This window comes from Aegilops tauschii, chromosome 6, assembly GCF_002575655.3.
Source record: "Aegilops tauschii subsp. strangulata cultivar AL8/78 chromosome 6, Aet v6.0, whole genome shotgun sequence".
In the NCBI taxonomy this organism is placed as follows: Eukaryota; Viridiplantae; Streptophyta; class Magnoliopsida; order Poales; family Poaceae; genus Aegilops; species Aegilops tauschii.
In genome coordinates, this window is record NC_053040.3 from 449,114,837 (window position 1) to 449,131,137 (window position 16,301).

A 16,301-nucleotide genomic window follows, 5' to 3' on the forward strand; every position below is an offset into this window, starting at 1 on the left:
CAGGCCATTTGATGTCTGGTCGCTACACTACTTGTCTTGGACGTGATGCCTATATACATGATCATACCTAGATATTCTCAGAACTATGCTCAATTCTGTCAATTGCTCAACAGTAATTTGTTCACCCACCGTAATATTTATGCTCTTGAGAGAAGCCACTAGTGAAACCTATGGCCCCCAGGTCTATTTTGCATCATATTAATCTCCCGTCAACAAGTTATTTCTGGCACCGTTTTTATTGTGCTTTCTTTACTTTGCATCTTTATCATAAAAATACCAAAAATATTATCTTATCATATCTATCAGATCTCACTCTCGTAAGTGACCGTGAAGGGATTGACAATCCCTTTATTGCGTTGGTTGCGAGGATTTATTTGTTTGTGTAGGTGCGAGGGACTCGTGTGTGGCCTCCTACTGGATTGATACATTGGTTCTCAAAAACTGAGGGAAATACTTACACTACTTTGCTACATCACCCTTTCCTCTTCAAAGGAAAACCAACGCAGTGCTCAAGAGGTAGCAGTGCGCCACCTCAAAAGAGTTACCTGCAGTCGTAGTTCGGATAGCCACTGAGTCAAAGCTGGCTTGCTGCAGTTAAACCCCACCATCCCTTTGTTGATAATGATGCATATGTAGTTAGCTCTGATGTAAGTCTTGCTGGGTACATTTGTACTCACGTTTGCTTAATTTATATTTTTGAGAGAGACTTCAGTCTCGCTAGTAGTTCCGTGTGGACTTCGACGTTTAGCTTGATACCTCAGCTACGATCTTATGCCCTCGGCAGGATCTGGTACATAGTCAGGCTTCTCAGCCTTTTCCATTTGTAGATGTCTGTACTCAGACATGTTAAGCTTCCGCATGTGCTTTGACTTGTATGCTCTGAATGTTGGGTCATGAGACCCATGTTTGTAATATCTGGCTCTTCGGAGCCTAATGAATAAATACTTTGAGTCGTAGAGTTTTGTTGTGATGCCATGTTGTATTTGCACATATCAGGCATATTGTGTGTATGATTGAAATGCTTGGTATGTGTGGGATCCGACAACCTAGTTGTCTATCCTTGGTAGCCTCTCTTCTGGTGAAATGTAGTCTCGTGCTTCCACTGAGCCATGGTAGTATGCTATAGCCCGGTTTACCAGAGTCCTGTTAGCCCAGTTGCTACTGCTTCGGAACACCTAGACTGGCCGGCATGTGTCCTTCTTCGATCCTGTGTCTGTCCCTTCGGGGAAATGTCACGCGGTGTCTTTGGAGTCCTGTAGCCTGCTACAGCCCGGATTCCCGGAGTTCTGCTAGCCCAGTTGCTACAGCCCGAATTCACTCGCTGATGACCGACACGTTTGTTGCTGGGTCATGTATGCATGTCCCTGTAAGTTAGTGCCACTTTGGGTTTACGACTAGTCATGTCGGCCCGGGTTCTCTGTCATATGGATGCTAGCGACACTATCATATACGTGAGCCAAAAGGCGCAAACGGTCCCGGGCCAGGTAAGGTGGCACCCGTGGGAATACCGTGCGTGAGGACGCAAAGTGATATGATGTGTTACATGCTAGATCGGTGTGACTTAGGATTGGGGTCCTGACAAACAAATGGCATGCTAGTACCATGTTGTTGACATGTACAAGAGTCTACTTCAAAGAAACAAAACACCTGCATAAAAGAACTAGTGAAATATGAGTGGTGTAAACAATCTCCCATGTAGCTCGTTTTGCACACCTGTTCTAGTGGTCGGTGTAGGTGTTTGAAACTGTTTTGTGTGATTTTTTGGTTACATACACATTTCATATGATATTTCCATCCTAGAATGATACACATCGCAATGATGTTTCTGAAAGCAATCATTTTTTATACATGCAATGTATATTCCGCACCTATGGTAAAAATTATGCTACCAAAAACTATTGTTTCTTTATCTCTTTATTTTTTGGATGTAATAGAAGATGTACTTTCGACATCCCAAATTTGTTGTGGGGTAGAAGTGGGAAGATTTTTAGTTTTCCTAGGAGTGTTATTTAGCAAAGGAGCACCAAAGGATGGTGAATGTGTTTTGATTTTATATCAACGGAGAATGGATCACCTTCTTCTTTTAAAGAGGTATGTGGGCCTCAATAGGCTCTGGATGTAATTTTAACTCTAGCTTCTATCCATAAATAGAGACATATACTGGCATGTATACCCGAGGGCAGACACGTAGCTAGGCCCCAGGTAGCAGGGGACTTGGCCTAGGGCGTAGCTACACATTTCTTCATTCACGGTATCAATTTTTGTCATTGTAGATACTGTTCATTAATTTAGTTTTCAGGTTGGCCTGGGGTGTGCCTATGTCCTTGCTACACAACTCGCTAAGGGCAGACCTGGAAATAATCTTTTTGAAGGGCTGCTTAACTTTCAAAAAGGGTCATTTAGTGGAAATGATACGAAAAGTAAGCAGGGAGGGTGTGCGCAAAAGGTGGAGTGAAAGGTAGCATTTGGGTTTTGGGATTTCAAGCCATGGCAAAAAATACTGCTCAACATATGCTACACGATCCAGTGAGAACCACATACTTTGGGTCTTTCTATTTATGGAAGGAGGTGGGTTTTCGGGACATGGCACTCTGTAAGGAAAAAGTAAGCGCACACTGCGTAGTTGCCCCCTAAATATAACCTACAATACGCCCATTTATTTTTACTCTTCATATTAGATAGAACGACGATCATGCTACAAGAGTCTCTTACAACTACTTCAAAAAAGCAGAATAAACAAATTCTAGTTAAGTTTGCAATTTGCACCATATCATCCATCAACACGTCTCCAAACGGCGTGCCGGCCAAGCTCAGTTAAATAGTTCATTGATGCGGCTTGCAGCAGTAGGAGCACCTGCATCCTTGAGGGAAGCACTGGCCTTCCCCTGCGCCCTTGTACGCGCTCACACAGTCCATCATGCACTTGGTGGCGTCACATGGGCCCTGGTTGATGTACTTGGTGCAGGTGTACTCTGGAGGGCACTTGGTCGCCATGACTGCTTGCACAATTGACACAATAAGAAAGAATAGGTAAATAAATCCCAAATATACCGATGCGGAGATGGATGGAGAGAAAACTACACTGATATTTAGTTGTCGTGCATGTTATATGGTACACAATAACACAAAGTATGTACCTGGTGATGAGGCAAGAACGGCCAAGGCCAGGAGGAGTGTTACTTGGCAATACTTCATGTCTTCAAGAAATCCAGACTCAAGAGGATGGGATATGTGATGATACGTCTATGCACGACATGTTCCTCAAGTAATTGTGACACTTTTATAGTGTTGTCGTGCTTGGTGTTTTAGGAATTGCTTTATTTTTTACCAAACTAGTAATCGTGTACGTGAAATGCACGCTATATCACCAAAGAAATTAATTGCATTGCACGCTAAAATTAGGAAAGATATTGAATGTACGTTGATATTAGGTAAATATAATTACAAGGTTATATTAGAAAAAAAATGTTAATTGCATCGGACGTTAATATTAGGAAAGACACTAATTGCATGTTGATATTCGGTTGGATATAATTACCTGGATAGCAATGAAGTTGATATAAGTATGATTTTACTTGCATGCTAAACATGTTAGCGTTAAATGCCGGAGCACCATAGACCAATTGTACAAGGAACGGAAAACATCGATTTGGTTTAGATTATTGCAAACCAGGGGGCAATATGAGAAATAAACCAAATTCGGGCAGGGAAAAACCAAAGGGAGGGTCGAGCGAATCGATTTGATTTTCAGTGGGAGGGGAAAACCCTCATGGATGGGGCGGTTGCCGGTGAGGTGCATGTACCAATTACATTTTAATAGTAGAGATATTCTAGATTTTGTTAAGATTTGATTTGATTTGAGTATGAATACGGGAAGGCAATTAAAAAATTTATTTAGTTGAGATTTTGGAAAGATTTGATTTGGATATGGTTACGAGATGCAAGGAAAATATTGATTTAGTTGAGGTTTTGATGAGATTTGATCTGATTTGATTTGATTGAGTTAATGCAGTTTATGGTTTCGCTGAGATTTCAGTGAGTTAGTGCAGGGCATGATTGCTAGTAGGAAAAGAAAGAAAAACACCAATTTTACTAGATTTTTGTAAACCAGGGGGGCTGGAGAGAAAAACTAAGGCAGGGGAAAAACCAACGGGAAGGGTCGAGCGAACCTATTCGGTTTTTAGTGGGAGGGAAACAGCGTGGATGAGGTAGTGGAAGGTGAGGCGGGCATACCAACTCTCCTTTAATAATAGAGATATTGTAATTTTGTATAAGGTTTGATTTGATTTGACTTGAATATAGGTAGGGAAGGAAATGAAATTTTTGATCTAGTTAAGGTTTGGTAAGATTCGATTTGATTTGCTTTGGATATGGTCACATGAAGGAAAGAAATTATTGATTTGTATTGATAATATTTGATTTTATCCGATTGAGTTAATGCAGTACATAGTTATGATAAGATTTGATTGAGTTAATTCAGGGCATGACTTCTAGTAGGACAAGGTAAGAGAAGCACCAATTTGGCTTAGATTATTGCAAACCAAGGATGTGGAGGAAAAAAACCTAGGTAGGGGGGCAGGGAAAAATCAACATGGAAAGTCGAGCAAATTGATTCAATTTTTAATCTATATCTATACTAATATAAAAAGATCCAAAGGGGCAGATCCAACTAATCTTGGCCATCAAATTAGATTAATCCAACAACTCAGGTTGTTCCAATGGTGAGCGCTCAACATGTTTATCATGCAGTTAATATGATACCAAATAGCAATGTCAGCACTAATCACAAAATTAAAATGCAAAAAATATCAGACCAAATATCAGTGTGTAATGCACGTACGCATTACGAAAAAAACCAGTATAGATATGACGATGGGAGGTGTGATGAACATACCAACTTTCCATTAGTAATAGAGATGTAAACAAATGTATCAATGATTATTTAACGAAAATACTAACAAGGGGTCGTTCCATAGGAAATGCTTTTTTAGTAAAGCATGCATTTGCACACAAAGTTGTATGCATGCAGGTGATGATGTAAGGAGGGTACAATTTTAAAAAAAGTGCTCTATGGACCTAAACATATGCCGATTCATAATCTGTTTACACACTTACCTTCTTATCATCGAGGGCTTCCAAGTTGATCCCTCTTGGGTATGTTCCCACAAACCTTTTTTCGCCCCTAAAGTTGCTATCCTATGATTAATAAAGTTGCCATTGTATTGTCATCAAAGTTGCCTTACCATGTGGCAAGTTTGATATCAACACAACGACAATGCCATTTCCTACTAGGTGTCAAATTTTAAGGTGGATTTGCTGCGACCACACAATAAATAAAGTTGGCATTGCGTCGTGTATATCTCGCCACCATGTTTGTATCAAAGTTGCCACTTGAAATTTCAATACTAATGCCAGGGAAAGTTTCTTAATTTTTAGGGGCAACTTTTGAAATGATATTTTTATCATTGAAACATACATATATGGGATATAGTATCGTATCTCTCAATGATACAAAGTCAAAAGTGAAAATGGTTCGTAAATTGAATATGCAATTTCACAGTTAAAACATTTTAAGGTTTTGAAAAGAGCATTTATGGCGTTGATATCATTTTTTTCATTGAAACATTTTAAACACATAAGAGCCAATTTTTTAAAATTATCTTTGATGCCTTCTCCTTTCGAAACAAGATTCGATGGGACACGGGAGAATTTGAAAGAAACAGAAAAGAAGAAAAGAGCAAAACAAACACTAAAGAAAGATCGCAACAGAAATAAGAGAAATTTTTTTGTTCTTATCTCAATTTTTCAACAAATGAAAATAGTTCAAAAAAGCATGTCGAAATAATTTTGGAGTTTTTGGTCTTTCTAAAGAAAGCGACAAAAGAAGAAATCCGAAAAATGAGAAAATATTTACACCAAAGAAATCCCAACCAACAAAAGAAGAAACAAGAAATACATTTGTGTTTTCTTTTTAATAAACAATAGCTAACAAACGAAATAAAGAAAATAAAAAAGAAGCTACAAATATTTTTGAGTTTTTCAAACACACAAAAGAAAGCAAATACATGTGAAACATGGATATACAATGAAAACGATGAACACCGACAAGTATAATGAATGTGTGAACATGAAATGAAATGTGGGTGAGAATATGCACTCCCCCAAGCTTAGGATTTTAGCCTAACTTGGTCGATGCCAATTGAAAAATCCCTCTAGTCCAGGTAGGAACTGGGTCGCCGGTCTGAACCGGTCATCCCAAAGGTTGACCTCCTCTGATGCCGCCAACTCGTTCCTGTAGGTGATTATTTCCTCTCGCGATATATTGTACCTTCCCCTAGAAAGGTCAAATAGGGAAGGGGCAGGCAAAGTAACAATATCACAGGTGCACTGGCTGAATATCAGGTTATACTCATAAAATGGGGCACCTCTATTAATAAAATCACGATCAACCATGCACTCGTAATTTAGGTATTTCTTAGGTAGAAGATTATCCTCGCAAAGGCTGATTGCAAGATTAAAGTGTCTAGCAAGGCGAGTAGCATAAATGCCCCCATAAATAATATCCCTGGACATGTTAGTATGGAGACGGCGTGCAATGATGGCTGGCAAACTATGGCTCCTACCATCGAACAGTGCACTATGCAAATAGCGAGATCACGCGCACTAAGAGTTCCACTCTCCCACCCAGCAGTCTGATACTCTGCAACGTATCTATAATTTTTTATTGTTTCATGCTATTATATTATCAATCTTGGATGCTTTATATGCATTTATATGCTATTTTATATTATTTTTTGGCACTAACCTATTAGCCCAGCGCCCAGTGCCAGTGCCAGTTCCTATTTTTTGCTTTTTTTTCTTTTCAGAAAAACAGTACCAAACGAAGTCCAAACGCGATGAAACTTTACAATGATTTTTTCTAGACTAGAAGGGACGCTAAAAGGTTCGGGAGGAGGCCACATGAGCTACGGGAAAGCCACGAGCTCACATGGCACGCCCTAGGGGTGTAGGCGCGTCCCCTGAGCTCGTGGGCCCCATGCAACTCCGTTTGAACTAATTCCACCTCTATAAATTCCCCAATATTCCCAAACCAACAGAGAGCCACCCGAAACACTTTTCCACCATTGCAACCTTCTGTTCTTCCATGACCCCATCTGGAGGCCTTTTTCAGTACTCTGTTGGAGGGGGAATCGATCACGGAGGGTGATATGTCTCCAACGTATCTATATTTTTTTTGTTCCATGCTATTATAGTATCAATCTTGGATGCTTTATATGCATTTTTATGCTATTTTATATCATTTTCTGGGACTAGCCTATTAACGCAGTGCCCAGTGTCAGTTCCTGTTTTTTGCTCCTTTTTGGCTTTTCACAAAATCAGTACCAAAAGAAGTCCAAACACGATGAAACTTTACGATGATTTCTTCTGGACCAGAAGGGACCTGAGAAGGTTCGGGAGGCGGCCAGAAGAGCTATGGGAGAGCCATGAGCTCACAGGGCGCGCCCCAGGGGGGTAGGCCCGACCCTTGGGCTCGTGGGCCCCATGCAACTCCGTTTGACCTAATTCCACCTCTATAAATTCCCAAATATTCCCAAAACCAACAGAGAGCCAACCGAAACACTTTTTATGCCACCGCAAGGTTTTTTCTTCCGCGACCCCATCTGGAGGCCTTTTCCGGTACTCTGCTGGAGAGGGAATCGATCACGAAGGGTGATACGTATCCAAGGTATCTATAATTTTTTATTGTTCCATGCTATTATAGTATAAATCCTGGATGCTTTATATGTATTTATATGCTATTTTATATCCTTTTTTAGACTAACCTATTAACCCAGCACCCAGTGCCAGTTACTGTTTTTTGCTTGTTTTTGGCGTTTCAGAAAAATAGTACCAAACGAAGTCCAAACGCGATGAAACTTTACGATGATTTTTTTGGACCAGAAGGGACCCTAGAAGTTTGCGGAGGAGGCCAGAATAGCTACGAGAGAGCCGCGAGCTCGTAGGGCGCGCCCTAGGGGGTAGGCATGCCCCTTGAGCTCGTGGACCCCATGCAACTCCGTTTGACATAATTCCACCTCTATAAATTCCCTAATATTCCCAAACCAACAGAGAGCCACCCGAAACACTTTTTCTGTCGTCACAAGCTTCTGTTCTTCTACGATTCCATTTGGAGGCCTTTTCCGGCACTCTTCCTGAGGGGGAATCGATCGCAGAGGGCTTCTACATCATCCTTGCTGCCTTCTGATGATTCGTGAATAGTTCACCACAGCCATACGGGTCCATAGTTAGTAACCAGATGGCTTCTTCTCTCTCTTTGATCCTAAATACCATGTTCTCCTATATGTACTTGGAGTTCTATTCGATGTAATTTCCTTTTACGGTGTGTTTGTTGGGACCCGTTGAATTGTGGGTTTATGATCTCAATATTCATGAGAAGTAATTGAGTCTTTTTTGAACTTTATTATGCATGATTGTTATAGCTTTGTATTTCTCTTCGATCTATCTGTTTGGTTTGGCCAACTAGTATGATTTATCTTCAGTGGGAGAGGTGCTTTCTGATGGGTTCAATCTTGCGGTGCTCTATATCCCAGTGAGAGAAAGGGACAAAACACATATTTGTATTGTTGCCATTAAGGGAAGATGGGGTTTATCCATATTGATTGATTTTACTTTGTCTACATCATGTCATCTTGCTTAAGGCATTACTATGTTTTTATGAACTTAATATCATAGATGCATGCTCGATAGCAGTCGATTGGTGCAGAAATAGTAGTAGATGCAGGCAGGAGTCGGTCTACTTGTCTTGGACATGATGTCTGATGTCTACTATGCAACCTTTCTTCTTGTAGACTCGTGTTGGGCCTCCAAGCGCAGAGTTTTGTAGGACAGTAGCAATTTTCCCTCAAGTGAATGGCCTAAGGTTTATCAATCCGTGGGTGGCGTAGGATGAAGATTATCTCTCTCAAATAACTCTGCAACCAAATAACAAAGAGTCTCTTGTGATCACAACACACCCAATACAATGGTAAATTGTATAGGTGCACTAGTTCGGCGAAGATATGGTGATACAAGTGTAATTTGGATAGTAGATATATGTTTTTGTAATCTGAAAATATAAAAACAGCAAGGTAACTAGTAACAAAAGTGAGCAAAAAGGGTATTGCAATGCTTGAAAACAAGGCCTAAGGTTCATACTTTCACTAGTGCAAAATCTCTCAACAATGATAACATAATTGGATCATATAACAATCTCTCAATGTGCAACAAAGAATCACTCCAAAGTTTCTATCTAAGAACATACAGGATGATAACGTGCATCAACCCCTATGCATAGATTACCCCAATGTCACATTGGCAATCCGCGAGTTGAGTGTCAAAACATACATCAAGTGAATCAATATAATACCCCATTGTCACCACGGGTATCCATATGCAAGACATACATCAAGTGTTCTCAAATCCAATATTCAACCCAACATAACGAAACCTCAAAGAGAAAGACTCACTTCATCACAAGAAGGTAGAGAGGGAAGAACACCATAAGATCCAAATATATTAACAAAGCTCGTGGTACATCAAGATCATGCCAAATCAAGAACACGAGAGAGGAAGACCAAACACATAGCTACTAGTACATACCCTCAGCCCCGAGGGTGAACTACTCCCTCCTCATCATGGTGGCTGCCAGGATGATGAACATGGCCTCCGGTGATGATTTCCCTCTCTGACAGGGTGCCGGAATAGGGTCCTGATTGGTTTTTTGTGTCTACACAGGCTTGCGATGGCGAAACTTCTCATTTAGGGTTCTTTCTGGGGGTTTGGGTATTTTTATAGGAATTTTTGGCGTCGGTCTCACGTCAAGGGGGTGCCCAAGGGGCCCACAAGCTCGATGGGCACGCCCTAGGGGTGGGCGCCCCCCCAGGCTTGTGGCCTCCTCGGTCACCTCCCGGTGCTTCTTGGGGTCTCTTTTGGTCCATAAAAATCACCATAAATTTTTAGCCCATTCCGATAACTTTTATTTCTGCACAAAAAACGACACCACGGTAGTTCTGCTGAAAACAGCGTCAGTCCAGGTTAGTTCTAATCAAATCATACCAAAACCATATAAAATTGTTGTAAACATAGCAGCATCCCCAAGCTTAATTCCTCCTCGTCCTCGAGTAGGTAAATGATAAAAGAAATAATTTCTGAAGTGTGAATGCTAGCATAGTGCATAAATTTGATCAATGATAGTTCCAAACACTTTTTCTAGCATCATTATATATCATAAACAGTAACTCATCTCATAAAACTTCTCATGATCAAGTGACAAGCTATTCACATGTTAAAGCATAGACCATAAATTTTCTTGAAAACAAAACAACTATGTTCTCAGTCATCAGACAATTGCAATTCATCTTATTCGTCAAACAACTATCATATTGTCTTCCATGATTGTTGACACTCAAAGCATATTTTTAGAGAAAATAGCATCCATCGAACACAGATAAAGATAGGGGCTTAATGTTTTGCCTCCCAACTTATTTATCATATAGATAATTGTCAACAATAGTAATTCATGATCAAATATATTTGAATGTCCATATATGCTTGGATCTTTCCACACCACATGATACTTGCCAACTAGAGAATAATTGGGGTTGAAATGAGAAGGAATACTACTTACTCTTGCATAAAGTAAAAGATAGGCCCTTCGCAGAGGGAAGTAGGGATTTGGAGAGCTGCCAGAGCTCGAAGCTTTTAAAACGACATGCTTTTGATACGTCTCCAACGTATCTATAATTTATGAAGTATTCATGCTGTTATTTTATCATTCTTGGATGTTTTCAATCATTTTATAGAAACTTTATATCATTTTTTGGGACTAACTTATTGACCCAGTGCCCAGTGCCAATTGTTGTTTTTTGCTTTTTTTACATCGCTGGAAATCAATATCAAACGGAGTCCAAACACTGCGAAACTTTTTGTGGATTTTTTATGGGCCAGAACTCTTCCAATGGCCATAGCTGCACCTGGGGGTGCCCCGAGGGGGGCACAACCCACCAGGGTGCGCCAGGGCCCCCTGCGCACCCAGGTGGGTTGTGCCCACCTCGGTGGCCTCCCGCACACCCTCGGGGTTACCCTAGATCGGAAGTTTCGCCGCCACAAGCCTCTGTAGCCACCGAAAACCAATCGGGAGCCCATTCCTGCACCCTGCCGGAGGGGGAATCATCTCCTGTGGCCATCTTCATCATCCCGGCAGCCACCACGATGAGGAGGGAGTAGTCCACCCTCGGGGCTGAGGGTTTGTACCAGTAGCTATGTGTTTAATCTCTCTCTCTCTCTCATGATCTATATCATGGGCTTTGTTAATATAGTCGGATCATATTATGTTTCTCCCCTTTATACTTTTGTTGAGATGAATTGGATCTTTACCCTTTGAAGTTTTGTCTTGTCGGATTGAATATTCAGATATGAGAACACATGATATATGTCTTGCGGTGTGAATAGTTGAGGTGACAATAAGGTATCATATTGATTCACTTGATATATGTTATGGCATTCAACTCGCGGATTCCCGCGGTGATATTGGGGTAATCCATGCATAGGGGTTGATGCACGTTTTTATTGTCTTTTCTCCGACAGAAACTTTGGGGTTTCCTTGTAGTTCCTTGTGTGGATTGAGTATTATGAATATGAATTTGCTTTGGTGATATTCTAGTACGAACAGAAAAAATAGCTTTGTGTTATTTTATTACAAACTCTTGAATAGATCGAACGGAAAGAATAGCTTCGAGGAGGTTTCGTACCCTACATACAATTCCTATCTTTTGTTCTCCGCTAATAGGAACTCGGGAGTGATTCTTTGTTACACTTTGAGGGATAATCATATGATCCAACTATGTTAGCATTGTTGAGAGGTTGCACTAGTGAACATAGGGACCCTAGGCCTTGTTTCTAAGCATTGAAATATCGTTTTTGTGCCCGTTTACTATTTTCTACCTTGCTGTTTTTATTTATTCAGATTATAAAAATATATTTCTACCATCAATATTACACTTTTATCACCATCTCTTCGCCGAACTAGTGCACCTATACAATTTGCCATTGTATTGGGTGTGTAGGGGACACAAGAGATTTCTTGTATTTGGTTGCAGGGTTGTTTGAGAGAGACTATCTTCATCCTACGCCTCCCACGGATTGATAAACCTTAGGTCATCCACTTGAGGGAAAATTGCTACTGTCCTACAAAACTCTGCGCTTGGAGGCCTGATGACCCACAAGTATAGGGAATCTATCATAGTCCTTTCAATGAGTAAGAGTGTCGAACCCAACGAGGAGGAGAAGGAAGTGACAAGCGGTTTTCAGTAAGGTATTCTCTGCAAGCACTGAAATTATTGGTAACAGATAGTTTTATGATAAGTTAATTTGTAACAGGTAACAAATAACAAGAGTAAACAAGGTGCAGCAAGGTGGCCCAATCCTTTTTGTAGCAAAGGACAAGCCTGGACAAACTCTTACATAAAGGAAAGCGCTCCCGAAGTCACATGGGAATTATCGTCAAGCTAGTTTTCATCATGCTCATATGATTCACGTTCGTTACTTTGATAATTTGATATGTGGGTGGACCGGTGCTTGGGTACTACCCTTCCTTGGACAAGCATCCCACTTATGATTAACCCCTCTCGCAAGCATCCGCAACTACGAAAGAAGAATTAAGGTAAACCTAACCATAGAATGAAACATGTGGATCCAAATTAGCCCGTTACGAAGCAACGCATAAACTGGGGTTTAAGCTTCTGTCCTTATAGCAACCCATCATCTACATATTATTTCCCAATGCCTTCCCCTAGGCCCAAATAATGGTGAAGTGTCATGTAGTTGACGTTCACATGACACCACTAGAGGAACGACAACATACATCTCATCAAAATATCAAACGAATACCAAATTGACATTACTACTTATAACAAGACTTCTCCCATGTCCTCAGGAACAAACGTAACTACTCACAAATCATATTCATGTTCATAATCAGAGGGGTATTAATATGCATGAAGGATCTGAATATATGATCTTCCACCGAATAAACCAACTAGCATCAACTACAAGGAGTAATCAACACTGCTAGCAACCCACAGGTACCAATCTGAGGTTTTGAGACAAAGATCGGATACAAGAGATGAACTAGGGTTTGAGAGGAGATGGTGCCAGTGAAGATGTTGATGGAGATTGACCCCCTCCCGATGCAAGGATTGATGGTGATGATGATGGTGACGATTTCCCCCTCCCGGAGGGATGTTTCCCCGGCAGAACAGCTCCGCCGGAGCCCTAGATTGGTTCTGCCCAAGTTCCGCCTCGAGACGGCGTCGCTTCATCCCGAAAGCTTCCTTCTGATTTTTTCCAGGGCAAAAGACACCTTATACCAGAAGATGGGCATCGGGGGGCTTCCAGGTGGCCCACGAGGCAGGGGGCGCGCCCAGGGGGTAGGGCGCGCCCTCCACCCTTGTGGACAGGGTGTGGCCCCCCTCTGGTGCTTTCTTCACCCAATATTTTTAATATATTCCAAAACTGACTTTCGTGGAGTTTCATGACTTTTGGAGTTGTGTAGAATAGGTGTCTAATATTTGCTCCTTTTCCAGCCCAGAATTCCAGCTGCGGGCATTCTCCCTCTTCATGTAAACCTTGTGAAATAAGAGAGAAAAGGAATAAGTATTGTGACATAATGTGTGATAACATCCCATAATGCAATAAATATCGATATAAAAGCATGATGCTAAATGGACGTATCAAGTCCCCCAAGCTTAGACCTCGCTTGTCCTCAAGCAGAAGCCGATATCGAAAAATATGTCCACATGTTTAGAGATAGAGGTGTCGATAAAATAAAATACGGACATGAAGGCATCATGATCATTCTTAAAACAACAACATATATATTGTCATATGATTTCTTATGCTAAAGTAACAATCTATTCACACTGTAAAGTATGAATCAGAAACTTCATTGAAAACTAACAAACTATAATCTCAGTCATTGAAGCAATTGCAATTTATCATAACATCGGAAAGAGTCAATATAAGAGCTTTTCAGCAAGTCCACGTACTCAACTATCATTTAGTATTTCACAATTGCTAACACTCATGCAATACTTATGGGTATGAAGTTTTAATCGGACACAGAGAAAGATAGGGGCTTATAGTTTTGCCTCCCAACCTTTTACCTCAAGGGTAACGTCAACAATAATGCTTTATGAAAACCCACATCCAATTGGATATATATACCAGGATCTTTCCAACACATGGTGCTTGCCAAAGGATAAAGTGTAAAAAGGAAATGTGAAGATCACCATGACTCTTGTATAAGGCATGAGACAAAAATAAAAGATAGGCCCTTCGCAGAGGGAAGCAGAGGTTGTCTTGTGCTTTTATGGTCGGATGCACAAAATCTTAATGCAAAAGAACGTCACTTCATATTGCCACTTGTGATAGGGACCTTTATTTATTCCATATCACAAGATCATATAAAGCTTATTTTCTCCACACTAATAGATCATACATACTTAGAGAGCAATTTTTATTGCTTGCAACAGTGACAACTTACTTGAAGGATCTTACTCAATCCATAGGTAGATATGGTGGACTCTCATGGCAAAACTGGTTTTATGGATATTTGGAAGCACAAGTAGTATCTCTACTTGGTGCAAAGAATTTGGCTAGCATGAGGGGGAAAGGCAAGCTCAACATGTTGGATGATCCATGACAATATAATTTATTTCGGATATAAGAAAACATAACACATTACGTTGTCTTCCTTGCCCAACATCAACTTTTTAGCATGTCATATTTTAATGAGTGCTCACAATCATAAAAGATGTCGAAGATAGTATATTTATATGTGAAAACCTCTCTTTCTTTATTACTCCTATTAATTGCAACGATGACCAAAACTATGTTTGTCAACTCTCAACAACTTTTATTCATCATACTCTTTCTATGCGAAATCATTACTCTCCATAAGCTCAATATGATCTCTTTATTTCTTTTTATTCTTTCTCTTTTCTTTTATTCCCTCAAGATCATAGCAAGATAACCAAGCCCTCGACTCAAGACTAATCTTTATTATATATAGCTCACGGACTCGATTACACTACTGGAATCAGCTAATTTGCCATCTGCCAGCTCTTTGCCGTCTGCTAGCAAATGGCAAAGAAGGTCTTTGCCATCAGCTAGATAAAAGCGGACGGCAAACAACAGGCAGATGGCAAAACAAGCCTTTGCCATCAGTCACTTCTTTGCCGTCAGCTGGCGGACGGCAAAGAGAGAGGTGGCCCCCCACTAACGAGCCGTTTACGAAAAAAAACGCCCCCTCTTTGCCGTCTGCAAGAGACAAAACGGCGGACGGCAAAGAACAGCCGTACTACCGCTTGCGGGTACAAAGAAAACATTGCCCCCACCTCCTCTCTCTGTCTCCCCTCTCTCCGCCCGGCCCCCACCTCCTCTCTCTCCCCCTCTCTCTCCCGCTCGTCTCTCCCTCTCCCTCGTGCAAGCACCTACGGCGGCCGATTTTGGCGAGCTCCGACGGGATTCGACGGCGCCCAGCACACCCACGTGACCCCCTCGCCCCGATCCTCCATCCCCTCCGACCAGATCTGACTCGCGCGTCCTCCTGCGACCACGCGTGACCCTCCCCTGCGGCTAGGGTTTCGGCCACCACATCGCCGGCGTGGCTCCGGTGTTGTTCCGGTGACTCAGGTGAGTCTCTTCACTCCTCCTCGTCACATCCATCCCTCTCTTTCTCACCGCATCACGTCGCGTCTCCTCTCCCTCACAGATCCATCACGCCGGGAAGCCATGGACGGGAAGGACGCCATGGACGGGAAGGACGCCGTGGAGGACGCAGCTCCACCACTGCCCCAACGCCATCCAGGTCCGCCCCTTCTCCTCTCCCCCCTCTTGGATTTCTTCTTTTCCTGCCTTGCACCCGTCCACTCAAGATCTAAACCAAACAAAAAAAATTATCAATCTTGTTTTTGCTGCATATGCAATAATGGTTGAGGAGGACTCAGTTGTTCACTTCTATAATTGTGCCATAAATCGGTTTACTCTGCTTGAGGGCTGCCGTGGTTAGCTCGATTTGATAGGGTCCTTACTACATATGCTGCAGGGATTTAACTTGACTTGTTAATAATGAGTGTCAATCAATCAAACACAAGGAAACTATAAATGCTTACTATTTCGTATAGTGATCGTTGTGTTGTGTATAGGTAAAACTTGTGCTGTCCTTGTCTACTTCGGAGGCATCATCATGTGTTGTCAATTTA

General features: G+C 41.4%; 1 long non-coding RNA gene across 1 annotated transcript; it reads right to left on the minus strand.

Moving 5' to 3' along the window:
- Positions 1 to 2,655: 2,655 nt before the first annotated feature.
- LOC120965919 (uncharacterized) lies at positions 2,656 to 3,347 on the minus strand. The gene is made up of 2 exons (XR_005758894.2): positions 3,138 to 3,347; positions 2,656 to 2,996 (listed from the first exon to the last, which is right to left on the minus strand). It is a non-coding gene; the product is annotated as an uncharacterized lncRNA (long non-coding RNA).
- Between the last annotated feature and the right edge of the window lie 12,954 nt (positions 3,348 to 16,301).